The 15,176-nt window shown below is 46.5% G+C and overlaps 1 protein-coding gene across 8 annotated transcripts in view; it reads left to right on the forward strand.

Annotated features, from left to right (window-relative positions):
* ASAP1 (ArfGAP with SH3 domain, ankyrin repeat and PH domain 1) overlaps window positions 1-15,176 on the forward strand; it is a 347,132-nt gene that overhangs the window by 135,376 nt on the left and 196,580 nt on the right. The window lies entirely within an intron of this gene.

The raw sequence follows: 15,176 nt of genomic DNA on the forward strand, positions 1-15,176 counted from the left end.
TGCAGTCCGTCATTATGTGCCTGACCCAGTCAGTCTGTTTCTGCGAATTTTTTCCTAATTTCTTTTCATCATGGATGTGTGATGTAGATTTAATTGAATAAAGACAGAAACTGAACAAGAAAAAAACATGGTGCAAATGTGCCCGCCCTGGACAGGCTCCCGTAAATAGCAATGACCATTCAGTATAGCAGGTGCTTGCCCTTCATTCAGCAACTATTGAGTGCCAGCTGTATGCTGGGCACCGTTCTCAGAACTCAGGCCACAGCTGTGAATACAGTAGACCAAAGTGAAAGTCCTTGCCTTCTTAGAGTGTCATTCTAGAACACGGTTTATATTCATCTCTGCTCAACTATGGAAATGTGTACAAGATGCTACTAGATAATAGGGTAGGAGCAGTGGTGTACGTGGATTCAAGTCACACCAGAATTGCTCTCGTTTTGCAGAGCACGCTCTTGTTTGTGGGTAGAATAAAGGGAGCCACTGTGTGCATTATACATATTGAAAGAGTGAGGTTTTGTCTGAGAGTAAGCTTTGGTACAAGGTCATTTCATAGTTAGGAGGTGGAGGAAGGTAGCCTAAGTAGTTATGCAAGCCACTTATCATTAGGATAGTCTGGATAAAATACAGGGTACTATTTCTTGTCATGTCCTGTGTTGATGCTGGTTCCCCATACACTCATCTGAACTAATGGGCTCTTTGGCATCATTTCCTCAAATGCATCATAGGGAATGAATTTCTCTACTAAGAACCCCCACGATAGCTTTGTCAGACAGGGTTTTGATTTAGCGACCACACAATGTGCTTCCCAGGCACAGGATGGCAAGGGGGGAGGGTCCCTGTCGGTCCTTAAGTGCAAGCCCCCCCCTCTTAGAGATGAATCATCGCTCTCTTACCGATGCTCTTCTGCTGAGACCTTGCCCGAACCGGAGGTAAAGGGATGCACGGTGTCTCTTCCCTGTCTTTGCCAAGGGGGTCAACCGTGGGGTGGGCTTGTATTTTATATATTCAGCTGTTTAAAAAGGGGATAAATAAAGCAGGAAAAGATGTTCGTTATAGAAATTATAGCAAGATTTTCCTATAGAACGGTCAAGCCCGAGTTGCCTCAACTTCATTATCTGTTCTAGAAATTGAGAACTTGCCATACTAGCCTGAGAAATGGTGTCCGACTGTGGTTCTCTACCTTGTCTTCACATGAGAATCATGCTGGGAACTTAAAAAATCCCAGGCCACTCCCCAGACCAATAAAAGCAGAAACTTAGGGGAGGGCTTGGGTGGTCCTGGGTGAATCCTTTGCGTTGCCCACACTAAGAATTTCTGCAATATGGTCGTACCAGCTATACAAGGCATTTTACCTTTTAAAAATTAGGAAATAGGGGTAACGTAAAAATTGTATCCTTTCCTTAAAAGGAGAAACATATGACAGGAGGAGTTCATGTAGATGTCCTTACTTGGTTTGATTTTAAACTCTCGCATTTAATTAAAGCTGAAAGTTACATCTGATGTTCACCTGCTTCATGCCCTGATCAGTAGGAAATTCTGGGAACTCATAACTCTTTTTGTATTGACTTTGCAGTGTGTGTGTGTGTGTGTGTGTGTGTGTGTGTGTGTGTGTGTGAATTTTTCTTTTTCTTATTTGGCCACAAAACTGTATGTGTTTTAGCTTGTTTATTTTTCATTCCTTGTTTTGGCTAAAATTGTTTTTCAAGGAACTGACTGACTCCTCATCTGATTAACTTCCCTCCTGCATATGTGGCTCATTTCACACTCCACCCTGTCCTTCGATGGCTTTCTATTCCATCACAGAGGTTCCTATGGAAAAATATCCACCTAGTCTATTTATGATGTGTGTTTCTCTAAAACACGTTATTTCTGATCTTGAAACGTAATGTTTTTAAGTATGTTTAAAATTTTTAAAATGTTTTTATGTTTGAGAGAGAGAGCGTGTGCATGCATGGGGAGGGACAGAGCGAGAGGGAGACACAGACTCCGAAGCAGGTTCCAGTCCCTGAGCTGTCAGCACAGAGCCTGACTAGGGCCCAAACCCACGAACCACAAGACCATGACCTGAGGTGAAGTCGGACGCTCAGTTGACAGAGCCTCCCAGGAGCCACTAAATATGTTTTTTAATAGGAACTTGTTCTCTGAAATGCTTTGCTGCTGATGCTGTGGTTCCTTCTGGTTTTGCACTTTTTAAATTCTGCTCTGGAAAGGTCCTGCTACGTTTCCATCTTCTTGATTACCATCTCTTTAAATCCTCAGTCCCTCGGCTCCCCCCCCCCCCCCCCCCCCCGTTGTTGAAGTGCAATGGGTAGTCTGTCTTTGTCTTGTCACAATTTATGGGGAGTGACAGCAGTGTGCACTTCAATAATATAGCAACCAAGCCCATGTATCATTGTTTTCTGGCAAATGTCCTGCCTGGATATGCATCCTTAACGAGGAGTATGGATGGTGTTATGACAGATAATGCTGGCCCACAGCAAAGCAGGCAGCAAACGTGACTTGTCAGTGATGTCCGGTTACCAGCACTGCTGAGTCCGTTAGTGACCTACTTTTACGTCATCAGTCCCCACGCATACACGTGGCGCTAAGGCAACGTTCTCATTGCCAGCACCTCCAAATGTTGGGAAGACAACTAACCGGTTTTTCAGTGTCCCTGGGCCCTGTGGAGTGTGGAGTAGACTCATCTGTGCACAGCACAGTGCACAGCTTGCCCTTGAACGGTTCACAACCTCTGTCATTGCCGCCGCATCCATTCCTGTTCTCTCCCAGCTCTGGGCAGATGCACAGGCGCACAGATGTAGCCTGGTGGGCACCCAGCCTACCCCAACCCCTTTTCAGTCTCTCCTTTTAATCTTCATTTGCCTTCCCCCACCTCTGACAGCTCTCTGGGTTATGAAACCATTCACTTCACCAATAAAGATTTTTATTTATTTGTTTCTAAAGTTCATAGCCTGTACCAGGCACTCTGCCGGGTGCTGAGACACAGCTGAGTATAAGACACACATGGTTCCTACCTCCCTAACACCCACTGTCTGGTGGGGGAGACAGACAAGGAAGCAGGAACTTACAGTCATGTGTGGTAAGTGCCGTGATGGGGATGGGGATGGGGCTGGGGGTCCTGCGAATCCACGGCAGAGGACCGCCTAACCTACTGGTTCAAAGGAGGATTTCCAGAGGGAGTGACACCTCAGGACCTGAAGAATAGAGGTGGGGGACAACCTTCTACTTTCGAGAAGTCTGGCTTGTTAACAGCTGGAGTATGACGGGGAGACTGGGTGGAACAAGGGCTGGAAAGACAGCAGGGCCTTACCCTGAGATCAACCAAAAGCCTGTAGGGTTTGCAGCAAGGGATTGGCATGATTTGCCTTTGAGAAGGACCTCTCCGACTGCAGGGTGGAGACTGGCCTGGACCAGGGCAAGCGTAAATGAAGGGTGACCAGTTGTTAGACTGTGGAAGATGACCCAGCGAGAGCTGTTAGTGGCCTGGCCCGGCCAGGGGAGAAGGCTGGAGAAGGGACCCAAGGAATATTTAACCCACCTCCGCTTTCTAGGGACACAAATGATGCTTGGCCCCTGAAAATGAGGGCTTGTCCCACACCTGGATCTCTATCTGTTAGCTTCCTACTAAGCAAGATATCTTCATGGATACAGCCACTCTTAACAGGTTCCCTGTCCCTTTCTGGGTTTCCAGATTCTAGGGCCAAACACTGGATTGGTTGTGCAATGGCCATAATCATCACCTGGCTCTTCTGTCATCTCTGTAGAACCCTAGAGTCCAGAAAGTTAGAGCAGAGTGATTCTTTAAGGTTCATCCTGTCCAGTCCTCCACATTTTAGCAGTGACTAGTTGATGGCCCAAACGAGGGAAATGACTCGCTCAAACCCCCTCAGAGCATTGGGATTGGAACCGGATGTTTCCATTCCTGGGTAAGTGATTCTTTGGGCTTAAACAACTGCTTCCTGGACTGGTTTGACTATGTGAGTGTGTTACTCAGCGCGTTTTGCGTCTCCCACTCTTCCTCAGCTGCAGTGGACTCCTCTGAAAATGTGTGGCAGGTAAATAAATCAAGGTTGGTCTTGGGTGTGCCCTTCTTTTAAAGCCCTGGGCTTGCCCTGAAGGAACAGTGTGTTATCTTCTAGCTCTGCCTTTTCTGTCATGTTTACTGCTTGTTTTGTCACTGACGGCAGTGAACTCTGATCCTAGATACCCCTTTCTTGAGCCATTGGTGGGTGGCAGGGTTCACAAGGACTCTGGGGACTTCTTTCGGGTTTTATTGTGGTGACGGGCAGTCCTGCTCCATCTCTGTCCTTTACAGCCCGGCCGCCAGGAGCCTGGCCTTGGGAATCAGACTGGGCTTGAATCCTAGCTCTGCTACTTGTCCACTGGGCAAGGTTCTCATCAGTGAAATAGGGACAGGCAGACTGCAGATTTTAAAAAGTAATAAATGGGAAGAAGTCCAGTACAGGGCCCTTCACATGGCTGATGCTCAATTAATGGTGACTATGTTTATGCTAGATTATTGTTCTCTGTCCCCTCATTGCAGTTGGCCAAACTGTAGATTGAATCACCACACACCTGTTGACCACCAGTTGCCCTGTGTTGATTCCCTGATGAGATTTCAGGAGGGTGGGCTCTTTGTTTCCACCCTTCTGAGTGATAGATTGTAAATTCTTGTCTCTCTCACCCTCCCTGAACCTTGTCAGTTAAAGCTGCCAGACTCTGGGAACAGTGAGAAACCAGTGGGCAGTGAGGGTCTTCAGCCTGTGGGACAAGTGGCCAAAGCAGGGGAACAGAGGCTAGTGTTCCCTGCTTTGGAAGCTAGCTTAAATTTTTCTTTTCTTTGAAACTTTTGTGCAGTCGCTCTTCTCTGAAGAAACACAGAAATGACTGCAAAGAAAGGGCAAGGTGGTCGAGAGCCATCCTCCTCAGATGCGGGATTAGAAAGTGGCGGGAGGTTAATATTTGAGGCCAGAACAGGGAAATGTAATGAGTGGTGAGCTTCCAGATTCTTCTTAATGGGATAACCACATGGTCTTAGTGAAAGAAAAGAGGAAAGCGACGGTGGAAATAACAATTTCAGTAATGCCTGCTTACCGTTCTCCGTAAGAACTCTGCCCTGGAGTGAGCACGACATGGCTGTTGAGGAAGGTTTTCACAGAGCTAAGCGAAAATCTTCACAAACAGAGAACCTATTTTATTACAGAGAAGCATCCAAAGACAAACATCAACTTGAGCTGGTATTCAGTCAGGTAAATCTCTGCTTGTGAGTAGCACCGTCCTCAGAGTGGGGAGAGTCTTGTCCTTTGAGAGGTCAGTACCCTGAGCAAGACTGCGTACAGAAGAGAAGGCCGGGTTTTGACAGGTCTGAGGTTCTTCTGAGCAGGCTTTCCTGGGAAAGCCCTGGGCTGGGGTTTCAGAGGTGAGTAAGGTAGCCCTTTGGCTCATTACAGAAGAATCCAGCAGTCCCTTTGATGGGCGCTATTTTGGGAACTACAAGGAAGGGCTTTTGGAGCAAAGATGGGACTGATACAAATTTTTTTTTTCCATTTAATAAGCCCAGCTCCTGAACCCAATATATTTAATTTTACAGTGTAGTACAGCCAGGACCTGGTCCAAAAATGTTCCTGAAATCTCCGTGAAACCTAGTTAAGGACTGATTATCACAAATCTTCTTGTGCCATAGCTTCGTGGTATTTTTAGGAGCCATTCTGAAGATCAGTGGCAGCACAGATTATAGCCCCACGTCACCCGCCCTCCCCCATGCCCGTCAGCTGGGATGCAGCTTATTACCAAAGCCCACCAGTTCCCGGTCTCAGGCTTTCCAGGCACCAGCGTGTGTAATTAACAGCTGCGTTCATTGTGCATTTACCTTTTGCTGGATGTTTTGTATACATTATCTCATTTAAATCCCAGGGTAACCTTAGGGCAAGTATGGTCATTTGTTTCATAGTTGAGGACAGTGCGGCTAAGGGTTTTTACGGAGCTTGCCTAGGGTTACCACCCATAAGTCTCAGCACTTACAGAGCCTGGGGCTTGTGGAATCCAGCTCTGTGTGATTCGGGAACCACTGCTTTTCCTGCAGTAGTTCCTGGGTAATCACCCTAGTGCAGTCTTTGCAGAAAAAGGAGTTAACTTCAGGGCTTCAAATCCATGTGGGAGAAAATTTAGGACATTTTTATTACTGCCTTCTCTGCTGTATGCTAGGCCCTATCCACATTCCCACAGATTGGGTCTTGTTTGTCTTCTTGACTTCCAGATAAGCTAATTTAAAAAAAAACATTTTTTTTAATGTTTACTTTTGAGAGAGAGGGAGAGGGAGACACAGAATCTGAAGCAGGTTCCAGGCTCTGAGCTGTCAGCACAGAGCCTGATGTGGGGAACAGTGAGATCATGACCTGAGCTGAAGTCGGACACCTAACCGACTGAGCCACACAGATGCCCCCCCCCCCAGATATGCTAATTTTAAAAGATTTTTTTTGTCTTTATTTATTTTTGAAAGAGACAGAGTGAGAGCGGGGGAGGGGCAGAAAGAGAGGGAGACACAGGATCTGAAGCAGGCTCCAGTCTCTGAACTGTCAGCACAGAGCCCGATGTGGGGCTCGAACCCACGAACTGTGAGATCATGACCTGAGACAAAGTCAGATGCATAACCAACAGAGCCACCCAGGCGCCCCCAGGTAGGCTAATTTTAAAAAAAGAAGGCATCTCATCATCTTTTTAATCACTTCTGTTCTCTTCCAAGTTAAACCAAAGAGTCACTTGTCATTTGCATCAGTAATTGGACTGTGACTGTAGGGGCATCTAAGTGGCTCAGTCTGTTAAGCATACGACTCTTATTTCTACTCAGGTCATGATCTTGCGGTTGGTGAGATTGAGCCCCGCATTGGGCTCTGTGCTGACAGCACGGGGCCTGCTTGGGATTCTCTGTGTCAGCCCTCCCCCTGCTTGAACTCACTCTCAAAATAAAATACTTTTTAAAAAATCGGACTGTGACTTTAAATGGCTGCTAGAGTTGGCCTTTTGCTGGTTTGACTCACCTTAAAGTGGTTCTCCGTTCTCATTGGCCATGTGAGGACATGTGACTCTTGATGCCCCACCATCCCCAGCAAAGCGGAGGCCCAGAGAGGAGATCAGAGAGCCTGGGTCTGTGGGAAGGTCACTGTGCGCTGGACAGTTTAGTCACTTGGAACACATTGTCTCGTGGACTCTCCCAACAGTCTCAGGAGGGCCCTGTTGCTGCCCCCAGGGTGTAGGCGCACCTGATATGTAGCGGGTGTGGGTTTCAGACCCAGCTCTGTCCTGCTCCTGTAGTTCCTTCCATATCACAGGGAAAGGCCAAGGTGGCTTGAGAAGGCGGGCTTCACGGGATGCAGAGGACCCAACTGAGGCAGCAGGGAGCTCCACGTTATTTCTCCCTCTCAGGACCTGTCACCGGGTGCCGCTTACAAACTCATACTATGAAAGTCTTAGGAGTTGTAAGTCCCAGAACTTCTAGCAGTGGACAAAAGGCCATGCATTTCAGTTATTGGGTGGAAAAACCCTCTGTGGTTGACCGAGAGAAAACTTACAACAACTGACATTTCCTCACACTGAGTATTGCTTGTGTTGTCCCATGTCCTCATCGGCAACATGCGGATGTTAATACCTGTTGTGGGAGAGAGAACTGAGATAGTGAAGTATTAGCAGAGAGCCCTGCACTGATGGTGGGGCTCCCGTTGCGTTAGTGGGTACGGCACAGCCTCGTCCAGCTAGCTCATCATGGTCTCAACACCTAGGCCCGTCGCAAGGCACATGCATGGTGCACGTTCAGTAAACGTTGAGTTACTTATTTTCCGCCTTCACTTACTCCCCAGATATTTGAGCACCTAGTGTTGTGTCTTAGGGAGGCCATGGGCACTTAACACACCAAGGGCATTTATAGCCTTGTGAGATACACGATCATTTACCAACATAATCCAAGGAAAGTCTCCTAGTGATGAGTGGTAGTCAGGTGGTGACCTTTGAGGTTATAGAGTATAAAGCTGATTTTGAAATCCTTCCCCAGCTCTGTGGTTGATTTATGCCAGGGGTGGGAATGTCCTTACTACTTCGGGCTTTGCTGTCAGAATTGGACCTTGTGTGCATTCTGAGCCGGGCTGGACCTGAACATGTCTTGTCACTGCTCTGTGACTGAAGGATGATCTAATGTGTATTGTGAGGCCATTTGGTTTCAAGAAATGATAGTTTGCTGAGGAACACGGGATGGGTATAGGAAATTAGGAAAGAGCTAGAAATTAGAGCTCTGCTGCAGCTGACTAAATCCACTCTTAACCTGGTGGGCAGCTGCTCGTGGTTTGAAAGGGTTTGGTAAATCCCTCAGTTTCTTGTCCTTATGTGGAGTCTGGCTACTTTTCCTCAGTTTTTAATACTTGCCAAGTACTGTGAGCAACAGAATTCCAGACTGAGCTGCTAACTGCATGAAGATTGCATGGCTGCTGCTGAAAACAATAGGATGGTAAAACCATTGTTACGTACATCCTGTCTTCTGGTCCCACAGGAGTCCTGTAAGAGTGTCTCATCTCTGCTTTATACGTAATAAAGCTGAAGCACAGAGAGGTTTTGTGACATGCCTGGAGTCACACAGTAAAAATGCTGTTGGATTATTTGAACCCAAGTCTTAAAACTCCCAAGTTCAGAGCTTGCTTTGTTGTTTTTCATCATGTGATGTTTCCATATTGAGGTACCAGAAATCCTGGTCAGTACCATTGCTTTTGAGTTGGTGCGCTTGTGCATACAGGGTACATGACACAGTTTTAGGTGGTGAAGAATCTGGACCAGGAATGGAATTCTGCAGTAATTGACTTCTGGAAAGTTCTGTGGCTGTTTTTGATTTAGAGCCTGGAACAGCAAACCATTTCCCCTGCAGCCCAGCTCAGAGGACCCTGCTCTGCAAAACCTCCATCGCGGGTGGGGACAGGTAGTTGTTTGCCCCATGAGTGTTGTATTCATGTTCCTGTTACACAGCTAATTACTGCACCTTAACTACCTGACTACCTACCTACCCAGGCAGCCCATAAGCTCCCCGGAGACCTAGAAAGAGTCCCGTTCACCATTGTAGCCCCAGAGCCTGGCTTGTTTTGGCCCTGCATACACATTAAATGTATGAACACTTGCATGCTTAATCCAGGCTCTGTTTTTGGTCTACTCACCCTACCCCCATTGTCTGTTTTTTATGGATTTCTTTATTTTTGACACAGACAGGGAGTACGAGCAGGGGAGGGGCTGAGAGAGAGAGACAGAGAGAGAGAGAGAGAGAGAGAGAGAGAGAGAGAGAGAGAATCCCAAGCAGGCTCCTTGCTGTCAGCGCAGAGCCCAACATGGGGCTCAATCTCATGAACCATGAGATTATGACCTGAGCCAAAATCAAGAGTCAGACGCTTAACTGACGGGGACACCCCGGTGCCCCTGCATTTTTTTTTTTTTTAATAGAATCTGGAAGGAGAAGGAAGTGTAAGGGTGGCAGATAAAATTAAAATTTTTAGTTTGGCTTCTTGCCAGTAGCTTTTGGGAAAGCGTTTTAAGGAAATGGAGTCTCACTTGGGGCTTGAGGATGGTCCGGTCCATTCCAGTGAATAAACAAGCATTGACTGCAGCAACGGTTTATGTGGAATGCTTGCACGTTCTTTCCTCAGTGTCCCCTTGTAGCCAGTGGAATGTGACAAGTGACATTCTAGGGGGTCTAAGAGTGACCAGGCTTTTCCACAGTTTGGAGAAATTTAGCATATGGTGGCTTGGGATCTCATGAGTTCATTTATGTCTGGAAATGTAAGTGGGGTAAGATTTACTGCTAAGTAAATGGGGGCTTCAGCCACGTTTTTCAAGGCGTGAATGGAACTTATTCATTTGTTCACTCCACTGATAGACACCATTCAAAGTGTTTTTGCTATGTAGCAGGAGATAACTTTCTGCAGACCTTTTCCTTAGGATGGTACGTCTTAGATCACAGACATGTGGAGACAGAGGTGAGGGGGCAGATGAACAAGAAACTGTTCCGGGGGTGCCTGGGTGGCTCAGTCGGTTAAGCATCTGAGTTTAGCTCAGGTCATGATCTCACGGTTCATGAGCTCGAGCCCCGCGTCAGGCTCTGTGCTGGCAGCTCAGAGCCTGGAGCCTGTTGCGGTTTCTGTGTCTCCCTCTCTCTCTCTGCCCCTCCCCCACTCACACTCTGTCTCTCTCTCTCTCCCCCTCAAGAATAAATAAACATTAAAAAAAATAAAAATTGAAAAACTAAAAAAAAAGAAACTGTTGGACCTAGGTCTTATATAATTTTTTTTCTCTGGAATTAATTCGCTTGGAATATATACTTTATCAACTGTCTGTTTTTGGCTCCAGCCTTCCTCTTTGGGTGTCAATCCTGGTTTCATCTCTGAGTTTTTTCAATAGGAGAATTTGACATTCACATTCTAAGAGTGCTCTGTAATGTTTCCATTTACATACTAGTTTCCCTCGTTTTTTGGCTGCAGGGGTATATGAATACATACAAGAATCTGAGGTTCATTTTTAGCTGCAGCAGAGGCAAGCCCCAGGGGAAAAGTCAAGATAACTGGATTCCTGAAATGGTAACTTGGCAACTTATCTTTTCTGGTTCTGAGCCTACAAAATGTTCTTTAGTTTTAGAACATAAGTAGCTCGTATCTGTAAAGGTCTTCGTTAAAATGCTGCGTTGAATGCATCAAGAGCCCTTATAATCCTTACCCCTTTAACCTGAGGTACCTGTCATTGGCTTGAAAGCAGGCCAGAGCAAGGGGGGACAGTATATATGGTAAGGTATTAAAATTGGTCATGCCTTCCTGGCACAAGGAAAGGAAAGAGAAGTAATGTCTTGTGTGTTAAAATGCGAGGTTTTGTGGTGATTCAGAGCACCTGCAAGGAAATAGTCCCGAGGTAAAGGTTAGCGGGGTTTGGGATTGGTGGGAGGGATTCGACATTTTGAAAGGCCTCATAAATGTGACCATTTATGTGACAGCCTGGGAAGAATGACCACCACTGGAATGAGGGGTAGCCAGAAGGGCTTAGGTGATTCTTTATGAAGTCAGGCATGGATCCCCAAGCAGACTGGCTAGACGAGGACGTCATAAAACCCTGATTCAGGTACGCTTCTATTTCTATGAAGCATGGCTTGAAGCATGGTTTCTGTGGTTAAACCCTGGGGAAATAAAGGGAGGTCCAGCTCTCTAGGTGAAGGAGGTTAATGCCTGTTTGTTGAATGGATGTACAGACCAGACTCCTGAATGCCCTTTTCCCCCTCAATCTCCGAGCAAATGTGTCATTGCTGGCTGAGCTCTGTAAAGGCACGACTACAGGTAGGACTCTTCAGCCCCAAATGAAATATTTCCTGACAAGCTTTGGCAGAGAGGTCTTACCTGTCAGAGGCCCTTGATGCTTTCTAAGATATCCTTTTATTAACAGTTGTTTTAATAGGGGATGTTTTTCTATAGCAGCTGTTGCAAAACAATGGAAATATTCCGATGAGTAAATTTTGAAGTACCAAATTGAGGAATGATGCCTTTGAAGTCAGATAATAGAACCAAAAGGTTAAAAATACATTAAAAGTTTCAGTTTTATTTAAAAGAAAAACGAGCCTTAGATGAAAAGTCTCAAGCAGTTTCCAGCTTAGTTGAAGAGATAAGCTTTCCGCATTTGCATTAATTAGGAGAGCCATGTGGTGCTGACTGAGGGATCTGTATGGCTGTGGCTCAGCAAAGAGAGAAGGGTTCCATGGAGACTTCATGTAGGAGGACTGGAACAGCTTGGGATGCTTTTCTCCTGCTCACTGCTTGATTGACTATGTGTGGAGCATTCTAGGGAGAGGGACCTAGGCCAGAGGAGGGTCATCACAGGGACCCAGTGGGGCAACAGAGTGCATAGGTGAAATTTTAGAGAAACGTCAGATCGGTTTATCAAACCTTCCCTGGGTCCCTCCTGTGGGCTAGGCTGAGTGCAAGGGGCTAGGGGTACAGAGTTGACAAAACCCAGGCATGGGTGGCCCTATGGGAGCTTACTATAGTAAAGGACACAGTAATAATGCTCTGTAAATTCTGACACAGTTATGGCCCCTAACATAATCTAGCTCTGCTAGTGTGCTCACCAACCATGTGACATTGGCCTTATTCCTAGTTTGCGATGAGGAAGTCAAGTGCCTATGGTTTGGGTGATTTGCCGCCAGTGCTGGGCTTCAGTCCCTGGCCCTCAGAGTTTATATCCTCATCACCACATCGCACTGTGTTTCCCCCGGGCTAGAAAAAGTAGCTTAATGAGGCCTCCCCTGCAAATCAGCTGACTGCCCTCCTCAAAGATAGATGGGCAGGTAGATAGGTAGAGAGATTAGAAAGACAGATTGACTAGACAAGACGCTCACAGTATTAGAGGAGGGTACGACTGAATGCGTGCTGGCTGCCTCTACGTTGGCACTTGGTCCATTGGTCCAAGGTCTTCCTGATCAGCAGTGATGTCACTTAACTGCCTTATGTCATTATCCTCCACCAACCCTCAGGTGGTCCTTCCATCCCTCTGTACTTCCAGGCCTGTGCCTGATAGGTGCCTGTCCAGACACAGGCCTTGGGCAGGGAATGTGCAGAGGGGTGTGAGGCTCAACCCCTGACCTGGAGGTGTATGCAATCTGTTTTGTCTGGTTAGAATCAAATAATTCTGCTTCACGGACTCCGGTTTTCTTCTCCTTCCACATTCCTCCCGGTTCCTCTGCTTTGTTCCCCTGGCAGCATTATGGGGTGCACTCCCTGCCCTGCCGAGAGGAGCTCCTTTGGGCTCCCCGTAGGCTGGCCCTCAGGGAACCCTCCCTCAAGGTGTGCTCGCTCCCCTTTTCACCCGCCCGGCCCTTCTTCCATCTGGGGTTCCTCCCTTTGGCGTCAAGGCCTGCGCTCTCCTGAGCGTGTCCTCCGGGGTCAGTCTTGCTTCCCTGTCATTTCGTAAGGATGAGCACATGGACAGCGAAGGCACCTGCTCACCCGGGCATCCATTTAGACAGCCGAACGCTGCCGCGTTAGTAAGTTCATTAAACGTGTCGGCTGCTCTGAATCTTGAACCTCCACCGCAGTCCTGGTGTAAATATAGATCGGCACGAAGGTGATGGTGGCCGCTCACCGTGCACTTACTGGGCAGGCACGTTCTGAGAGCTTGGTACGCTTTACCTCCCAGAAGCCTGCAGTGGCCCACGTTGTACAGAGGAGGAAATTGAGGCACACAGGGGTAAGGACCTCACTCGAGCGGGATTAAAGCCTCCCGAGCTGGGGCCTCCCGACACCCTCTGTAACCACAGTGCCATCGGTGCATGAAGGAATTCTCCCACCTGCTGTGACTCTAGATTTTGTGAATGGTGTTTTTTTTTTGTTTTTTTTTTTTTTTTTCATGTCAGACCAAGCCTTGGGCTTTAAACTGTGAGTGGAAATAGAATCTCATGAAACGGGGAGATAAACATCAGCAAAATGAATGCCAATTTTGTTTTTAGTTAATTGAGAGTAATTTTGTCAATTCATTTCATAGCAGCTTTTTATTATGGCCCATTTTCACTAAAGCTCCTCGTTATTGTCGAACAAGCGGTGCTGTGGTCCCGCGGGCCACCCAGCTTCCCGAAACCTGCCGCAGGATGCGGGGCAGATCACGGTGCTTCTCCAGCCGTTTTCCTCATGTGGGAAACAGAGATAGTGATTCTTCCTGGCAGATTGCTTGTGAGGCTTGGGGGAGACAACACATGTTCCCTCCCAGCTGCATCCCTGCCACTCCTAGGTGCTCTGGAACTGAGAACCTAAAAAGAATAGATATTTCAGGGGTGCCTGGGTGGCTCCGTCAATTGAGCGTCCGACTGCAGCTCAGGTCATGATCTCACAGTCCGTGAGTTCAAGCCCCATGTCGGGCTCTGTGCTGACAACTCAGAGCCTGGATCCTGCTTCCGATTCTGTGTCTCCCTGCCTTTCTGCTCCCCCCTTGCTCACATTCTGTCTCTGTCTTAAAAATAAAGATTAAAAAAAATATATTTTTTTAATAAAAAAAAACAGATATTTCAGAAATCTGTCATTAGTAGGTGCTGCTTTTCTAATTTAGGATAGGCACCAAGGTATTTATTATATCTGTGCCACTAAGGCCTTGGCTACTTGTTTTTGGTTTGTTTTTAATCAACATGTGGAGCACTGTCGGTGCTTTGCTCAGCAGGGATAAAACATAATAATAAAGTTCTAGCAGAAACCAGAGGCAGTGAACCTTCCACTGTGATACGCATAAAAAAATATTTCGTGTTTTTGAAGGAAGTGTGGTTGTTGCCTGTAACACAAAAACGGGTATCAGCTTCTCTTCCAACTGAATTTGAAAGCCAGATTGACACTGACCACGGGTGCCTTCCCAGAGCTTTCGGGAAAACAAAACCAACTTGTTATGTTTGTTTCATTTTCCAAAGATAGCCAGAGTCTCCATTGGCCGGATACTTCAGCTGCTGCACATGTGAGGACTCTTCCATTTTAGTAATTAAAACGAATTTCTCTTAAAGATTGCTCTTGAGTAATTACGATTATAATTACATTTTTCCTTGGTTTAGACCACCAAAAATGATTCTAGTGATAAGATCATTTTGTTTTGGCCAACATACATAAAATTCTCTTCATGACATTCCATGTTTACTAGTGCTCAAAGGTTGGCACCAAGGCTTCCCTTCCCTTCCCTTCCCTTCCCTTCCCTTCCCTTCCCTTCCCTTCCCTTCCCTTCCCTTCTTTCCCTTTTGTTTCTTTCTCTCTTTCTTTCTTTTTCTTTTTTCTTTTCTTTCTTTTTCTCCCTCCATTTACTCCTTTTACCTTCACTCCTTTTCTTTTTTCCTCTTTCTTTCTTTTCCTTCCTTACTTCCACTTAATGGTTAAAAACTCCTTGAAAATTGCATTTTTATTTGTGTTTCTTTCTGGAAGAAAGTCCACAAGGTAGATTGTTTAAAGTATGTCCTAGTATTTATTTTGCCGATCCTTTCTTTTCTTCCTGTGAGAAAGTGAGTGTGGGTTGCCAGGCCTTCCTTTTCTCATTGGTCTAGTGTTCTTGAAGTTATTCACTGCAAATTTGTAGTCCAGGAAGACTCAGGTGTTGAGGAACCACTGGAACCATCATTGTTAGCGACTGGTCTTTACTTTCATGGGCCTTAAATA

This window comes from Leopardus geoffroyi, chromosome C3, assembly GCF_018350155.1.
Source record: "Leopardus geoffroyi isolate Oge1 chromosome C3, O.geoffroyi_Oge1_pat1.0, whole genome shotgun sequence".
Taxonomy (NCBI): Eukaryota; Metazoa; Chordata; class Mammalia; order Carnivora; family Felidae; genus Leopardus; species Leopardus geoffroyi.